Source organism: Aplysia californica, unplaced genomic scaffold, assembly GCF_000002075.1.
Source record: "Aplysia californica isolate F4 #8 unplaced genomic scaffold, AplCal3.0 scaffold00175, whole genome shotgun sequence".
In the NCBI taxonomy this organism is placed as follows: domain Eukaryota; kingdom Metazoa; phylum Mollusca; class Gastropoda; order Aplysiida; family Aplysiidae; genus Aplysia; species Aplysia californica.
In genome coordinates this window covers 1,193,965-1,202,407 of record NW_004797445.1, presented here as the reverse complement: position 1 = coordinate 1,202,407, position 8,443 = coordinate 1,193,965, and positions in this window count along the sequence as shown.

Genomic DNA, 8,443 nt, shown 5'->3' with positions numbered 1-8,443 from the left:
AATAATAATAATAATAATAATAATAACAACTGCTCCTACACAGCATATTATCCACGCTCTATCGCATGCTCTGTGCGCTTATTACTGCCCTAGCCGACCGTAGAACACGATTCCGAAACATTCTCGGCTTCCCGGGAAGCACAAAGTGCAAGCTGCAGATTATGGGCGCTAAAACACTAACAAACTTACAAGATCTTTGGCTGTGTATAGCCGGGTTCCCATTTCCACCTGGCTGATGTGAGGAAAGTTCGTGTAAAGTGCCTTTCCCGAGGACACATAGCCGTGCCACTCACAGGATTCGAACCCACGACTTTATTGTTGAGAGTCTGAGAGCCTAACCACAAGACCAGAGACGCCACAAATCCTCACATTCTCTGTTTGTCGTATCTCTTATTTTCTGTCTGCTGTCTATATAGATATTTCCGTTTCATTTTCCACATTCACGTGCCCAGCCATCCTTGCCGTCCGTTTTGGGAGTCCGCTTGCGTGTGTCCGTGCATGTGTGTCTCACTCAATCTCTGTATCTTAGCAAGAGTAGTTTCCTTTTGATAAATGGATGCACTACTTTAGCTGATTGGATTCCCAGGCAAACGTTTTCCAAACTCAACCCCCAGACGTCAAACTGTGACATAAGGTAAGATAAACCCTTTTACATGTTAGTGTTATGTCTCTGAGAGCAACAGTAAATCGGATCTCACGAGTGGTTGTGAAAATGGTTTTACTATCAGGTCAGGTCAAACATCGTATTTATTTTTCTGATAACATACATCTTCTTGATGGGCTAAACCGAGGAAGAACCAAAGAACTGTTTCCGGAAAATAAAATGTTGATCTGAAAGAAGAAAAAAGATAGATGGAGTCTGGATCCTGGATTTTTTCTTCTTTTTCCCCCTTTTTTTCTTTCTTTTTTAAAACACTGTACTTTGCTTTCCCTACATCTTACATAGAAGTATGATCTCATGGCGACCGATTCACATTGGAGAAAAGTTTTTATTCTTTGTTATAACACACAAGACCGCATTTGCTCGTGAAATACTAAATTATGGGTAAATCAAAAGACCACCACGCAGGAAGACTGGCATTAAGACTTAAAGATCACAACAAGACTGACCATACATAGCTATAAAAGTAAAAAGATTGATGAATGAAACAATATATAAACATACACCTGAACAGGCAAATAGACAGAAAAGAGGCAGATAAGCAGACAGACAGACAGACAGACTGACAGGGATATGGATAGATAGATAGATAGATAAATAGCTAGCTAGATAGATAACTAGATGGATAGATAGATAGATAGATAGACAGACAGATAGATGGATAGATAGATAGATAGATAGATAGATAGATAGATAGATAGATAGATAGATAGATAGGTAGGTAGATAGATAGATCAACCAACAGACTCGCTTATGGTCAAATACAAGTCCAAAATACATTATTTTTTTGACGTTTCTATTTCATTGTTTAATATACATACTTGAACGTGTAAGGGGCTCAGGCAGAAAGCCAACGTCTCGGCAACGTCTTAGTTTTCTGCTTCATTCCAGATGAGCTGGCCTCCCGCCCACACACGGCCCTAGATACAGATCTGGCGGATTCCACAACACGGAAACGCGTGTGTTTTCGGGGGGAAATTGTATCAGATCGTGTTTCGGTGCTTTCGTCTACATTTCAAAGTTTACTCACACACGATGCTACCATGTTTTCCGAATAGTAAAAATATGCATGGTTTTGTGCAACCAAGATGACATTATAGTTTTTTGGATTTATTTTTAGAGAGGACTATGTGGTTATGATCAGAGCAAAGAGAGTCAACGCCCATCCCAAGCCACAGTGACTTTTCAAATGATATTATGTGAAGTTTATATTACAATGTGAAATGTTACGATACTGTGAGATAGAATTTCTGAATAAAAAAGTGATGTCAATGAACAAGCAAGGCTTTTCAGTAGAATGGGAGGGAAACGGATTTCAAAGTTGTCCAACTGACTGAAAACAAAATTGAACGAAGGTAGCAGTGTCTACTCAGAAACGACAGAAGAATGGAACAACAGGTAGACATATAGAGGCAGGCAAGCACATAATCCGACAGACAGACAGACAGACAGACAGACAGACATTGCAAAGGGGAAAACAAGTCAATGCCTTACCTCAACATGATGCACTCGTAGATCAAAGTATTTTTTGAGTAATTCGGGAATAGGACAAGATTTTTGTTCCGGAGAGAAATTCAATATGCACCACGATGGCAGGATTGAGATTTAAATGTTGATAGTGTGTAATTCGAAAGATAAAAAAGAACGTGATTTATGTCCGCTGACGAGACATTAAAATATCTTTTCTGTAAACTGCAGCAGTCTCCAGCATCATTGTGTGTCATTAAGATAAGATGAGATAAGATTATAATAATTTTATTATGCAAAAGGAACGTTTTTGTCGCAGATGTTGACAAAACAGAAATTTTTGGAATACGCCTTTGTAAAAGGATGGCAGATAAAGAAAGATTGACTGAGGTTCAGGGATGAGACGGAAAGAGAGACAGAATGAGAGTGAGAGAGATAGCGAGAGAGAGAGAGAAAGAAAGAAAAAGAAAGCAAGAGGGAGAGGGAGAGAGAGAGAGAGAGAGAGAGAGAGAGAGAGAGACACAGAGAGAGAGAGAGAGAGAGAGAGAGAGAGAGAGAGAGAGAGAGAGAGAGAGGGTGAGAGTAAAGTGGATAGAAACAGTACAATCCGATAATGCAAGAGTATACTTTTATTTTATTTTCCATTTACATGGTTCAAAACAGCCCGCATCCAGAAAAAGAAAGGTACAGGAAAAACACTTCGTTCAGTTATACATTACACCTTAGCTCAAAGGGGGAAAATCAGTCTTCAAATTTAAAGAGGAAGAGACATTTTTAAATGATCTCTTTCTTGGCACGTCATATCAAGGAGCAATCTAGTGTTCTACGAAAATAGCTTTATGTCCAGTTGAGTTAAGAATTTACGCCAAAATAGCTTTTAATTACTCGAGTTTTTGCTGTTGATGCTGGAAAATAAATGTATCACATTGAATAACGTTCAAGATCATAATCTCGCTTGTATTCATAAATGGCAGTTCTGAACATATTGACACTGAGTGCAACATTTACAGAGAAAGACAGATACAGAGACAAAAGAGAAGAAAAAAAAAGAGAATTCGGGTGGCGTTTGAGAGTGGACAATGTAAGAAAGAGGGGAAGGACAGAGCCAGAGAGAGAGAGAGAGAGAGAGAGAGAGAGAGAGAGAGAGAGAGGGGGGGGAGGGAGGGAGGGAGGGGGAGACAGAGAGAGAGAGACAGAGAAAGATAAAGAGAGATAAAAAGAGAGGGAGAGAGGGACAGAAAGAGAGTCTGATAGGAAGAAAGACAGAGATTTCGAAACTCAAGCACTATTCCGCTTTGCGTAAAACAATGCAGACAGGTGTTACTATCGATAGGAACCCCCCCACCCCCCTCCCCCACCCGCCTAACCTCAATCCCAATCCACCTTCAGCCCCATACTGTACACGTAGTTATACGAGGAAATGTGCCACAGATAGTTTCAATGTCATTTGTAAAACTATTCCCGCAAGCAAACTTTTTTTTTTTTTCGAAATGTGCCGAGTACTGAATAAAGATAGGCTTATTAGTCACACCCATCGCAATTCCTCTTTCTTTTCCTCATACAGCTACCCTCACATGGACCCCTTTACACACACACGCACACACGCCACGCACACACACACACACACACACATACACACACACACACACACACACACACATACACACACACACACAGAGAGAGAGAGAGAGAGAGAGAGAGAGAGAGAGAGAGAGAGAGAGAGAGAGAGAGAGAGAGACATACACACTCCAAAAACACACAAACATACTCACATAAACGCATGCACTCGTACCTCTCAATGACATTATTTAATATATATCACTATCTCTCTCTGTATGTGTATGTGTGCAGGTTTGTGTGTGTGTGTGTGTGTGTGTGTGTGTGTGTGTGTGTGTGTGTGTGTGTGTGTGTGTGTGCGTGTGTCCGCGTGTGTGTGTTTGTTGTTTGTGTGTGTAGGCTTCGCTTGAGGAAAGGCAATAGATCTATGTTGATATTTTGTCGTTTTCCTCCACGGTATGTTCAGTTTGAAAAAAAAAATATGTGCGCTTAGTCTGCTTGTTGAAGCTCTCCTCAAATACATGGCAGGAGAAAAGGTTTATGTTCCTTCACCGTTCTCTTGCAAATGTCTCATTTTCCACCTAACCATCCAGTTATTTTCCTATTTAACACATTACTTTCTTCAAACGTTGTTCTATGCTTGTTAAGGTCACGTATTTAGTGATTGTTTAACATTTCAGGGCAGAAAATAAGATGTCTTTGTGTTTCTCTTGATAATGTTTCTCTGTTCTCTCGTTAGCTGAAACATTTACGTAAGATCAAGAAAAATATTTAAAGATCTTGGGGGATAATCAACAAGCTCGAGCGCTAGAGAGTGCGTGAGAGACCGATATTGACTGTGAAAAAGACGAGAGAGAGAGAGAGAGAGAGAGAGAGAGAGAGAGAGAGACAGACAGACAGACAGACAGACATAGACAGAGAAAGACAGAGAGAGAGAGAGAGAGAGAGAGAGAGAGAGAGAGAGAGAGAGAGAGAGAAAGAGAGAGAGTAATAGAGGATGAGGAAAGAGGACAGAAACAAAATAAATAGAGTTTCAAGGTTTTGTTTCTCGCTCCAACACTCGCTCCAGTTTTCGGCGGATTTCAACGAGACACAACTTGAGATATGCTTTGTAGCCTGCTGTTCTTACTTTTTTCTGTCGAAATTACGTTTGTCACAGCCAGTAAATCACTACCTTAGAATTACGCAGTTGTGTTTGACATTTTCGGCCGTTTTGAGCTACTAAGACCGTGAGGTCAGAAACCAAATTATGTTCTATCTACTCTGTCAAAATCGTAAGATTATTCGGAGTCGTTATTAAAATATTTAAAGACATGCATTCCGAAAAGCCTGACATGTTGTGGAACTCAACATTTTTTACGTCAAATTTCTCAAAACTAGGCACTGGGCAGATAGAACTTTGTAATTCTAGGGTAGCGAAGTCTATCCACAATGCAGTGTCATCACGCATCATTACATCGTCAGAGTCACGACTGGTTGTAACAACAGTAAACCTATACCTGTTTTTGTGGATGTGAAATTGAAAAGCAATTGAACATCTTGGTTATTATTGCTCACGTAAAGAACTCGGTTTTCCTCTTGCAAGTTATTGTTTGTACACATTCCCAGCACGCTGTAGGACAAGTAGAATAACCTAAAGATAAGAGGAAGTCAAAGAGTAGCCAGTAAGAGACTGAGAGAGTATTTTATTGTTTTATATGCAGAAAAAGTAGCATATGTTTTACAACCATCTGGGGGAGGGAGGGATGGGGGCGGGAAGTTGGGGACAAACATTGATTGCTGACAAATGGGCGGATACAAGCCAAGGAGGTACAAGTAAACGTTGGATTCACGAGACTGTAAAAATAGTTTTCTACTGGTGTCTGTCGTGAAATCGTTAGGCTCTTCATTTTAACGCAGGAGACAGGAGTTCTCTTTCCCACAGGGGAGGAGAAGATGATTTTATCACGCATCTCAGAGTCTTCACTGAGATAAACACAGCTGTGGTCGACCTCAACTGGGTTGAAGCAGGTGGCTTCCGATATTTAAAAAATGCCTCAAAGTGGCTTTAAAACATTAACAAGGTCGAAATGGCTTTCTGGCTGTTTTACAAGTTGTAGTCAAACGTTTTAACGAATGTTTCCACTGAATATACTCATGCATTTTTTTTCTTAAAGAACGGAAAGAAGCTGTCTTTCACTCCTAACCGAAATGAAGGTCAACAACAAATCTCATCTCATTATTTTCCTAATTCGAGCCATCTTGCGCATTTTCCATTACTGCGAATAGCTTTTCTTACTATTTCTCTTTCACCCCTTCTCTCTATATCTAAGCTCACAGCCAGCCAATCCTGTGCCAAGAGGTACTAATAGTGCTTGTTTAAGTTACTTGAACTCACTGAACTCTCGCTCTTCGTGAAGACTCGCCCAACCACGAAATAATTCCACCCTTCTCTGCTCAAATTCTGCGTCATTATCCCGCTAGTACGGAATCTTGACAATGTCACTAGTGTGTAAAAGTGCTTTAGCAATTCATCTGAAGATGGTTCGGTTATAGCTTTTTTGAACAGTCTATTATTATTTTTTCAGAAAGAGTAGGCCTACCTCAAGAAAATGTGTCCTCTTTCATTACCTAAAAGGTACTTAATGAATACTTGAAATCAGTTTTTCATTTTTTTCCTCTTAGATTTATAGACACGACAATTAGTTTTGTAAGCAAAGTTATGGAGGCCTCTTTCCCTCAAACAGCATCCTTGGTAGATAAATCGGACAGAAAGAGAACTGGACAGAAGACATCAATGACGAAAAAGAGACGGCATCATTATCCCAGAGAGTTTGCAACCAAGAGTGGCGTCATTCTAACCTGAGGAGTAGCACTCCGTGTTGTTGGGACAGGGAACTATTTACATCCCCTCGTCTTCTCGGGGCAATCAGATGTTTAGAGCAATGTCTACTTGACAAAGAGACCTTCCTTGCGAATGTACCGGCTACTTCGGTTAAGCCAGCTTCCAAATAAGTGTGGCGGAGTAAGCGACTTTTTATGCTTACAAAACCATCTTACATTGTTGGTTTAGAACCCTTTCCAATCCAAACTTTTACTCTCCGCCTTTTACAGAGGACTGTAAATCTTTTACGCCAACAGGAACACCATTGAAGCTTTATTGAGGTGGTATGGGGGGGGCAGATTACCTTGGTCTGACGAGCAACTGCGTTCCAACAAAGTTGGGAACACTCAATGAATTTCTTTCTTGCTTGGGTATTGGACATGCCTCCCTTACGTACGAGGTTAAAAGCATTCTAGATCTATACATAACACCATGTACACCACTTGTTTCCTGTCCTCTAAGACGTTTTTCTTTTCGCATAAACCTCTACAAGTTAACTCATAATATTGACAAAGCATTTTGCAAAATGATGCTGAGGGAAAATTCAACGAAAGCAGTTATAGGTCTATCGACTCCCACAGTACAGTACGGACTCGTGCAACCGAGCCAAAGAATGCCAATTAGTGTTTGATCTTCACTGTTATCTGTTGGGGACAAATATTTCTGACAGTCGAAATTATGGAAATACTTTAGATTTATTTAGCGTCCACTCTATTTTAGATTGAGTAATATACTGTTTTGGTTAGCTTTGGTTTTGTCTGTTGTTTGTCTTTTCTTATATGTGCTTTTTTTTTTACTTTTCTTTATTTTAAAAAAAAGGGGGGGGGGGGGCATAGCAGACAGAGAAGGAAGGTAAAGTGTTGTGTACAAATACAACTTCACATAAGAATCCTCTCGACAAAACCCCAGCTGATATGCACGCAAAACTTGCAACACATTATCTATCCGTCCAAGGTGCACTCTGTGCTGCACTATGACAAATCTCTTAGTAACCAAAAAACAAAAAAAAGCATCTTAAGATTTTTATCATTTTAAAAGAGACAAAACTTGGGTCTAAGATTTTGTCTTCCTATCAATATGAGAATGTCTCGACTAAACGAACACACTAAATAATCCCTCAAACTGTTCCTCATTTTTCTCCTATGTTCTCCCCAATTAATCATATTTTTTCTTGACTTCCCAAAACTAAGGTCAGATTAACCCCGATCTCCTCATATAACCGTTGGGGCGAAACTGTGCTTTGATCTTGACGACTCGCCGTAAAACAAGACTGCACACAACTCAACTCGATTCAGAATCCGGACTCTGACTGAACACAGACTGCTGGATCGAGCACGCTTGTTTTCATTACCCCCCGCCCCTTGAAAAAAACGAAAGAGGGAAAACAAATTACATCCACCCACACACTCACTTTCCCTTTTTCGAAGAGAGCAACGCCAGGAGCTCTTGTTTTCTCGTTAGGTTTGGAAAATCATTTGATGTGAAGGGGGAAACTACGGTGCTTAAAACTCATACATGTCAGAATGCACGATACAGTAACTCCACAAGGTAAGTGGCTCTGTGCCAGCAAGACTAGTAACGGATTTTCTACTCTAAATTCTTAGTATTTGTCACTTAGTTCTCACTGTTGTCAACGAGGATACAGCCCATCCCGCCCCCAACTCAATACAACTCCCAGACATGTAAATATACATGGACAAATTAACAAACAATTTTCACAAATACACATGTGTGTGTGTGTGTGTTTATGTGTGTGTGTGTGTGTGTGTGTGTGTGTGTGTGTGTGTGTGTGTGTGTAGGTGTCTGTATGTGTTTGTGGATGTGTCTGTGTATGTGTACCTGTGTGTTTGTGTGTGCATGTGTTTGTGTGTGTTTGTTTGAGTGTTTGTTTGTGT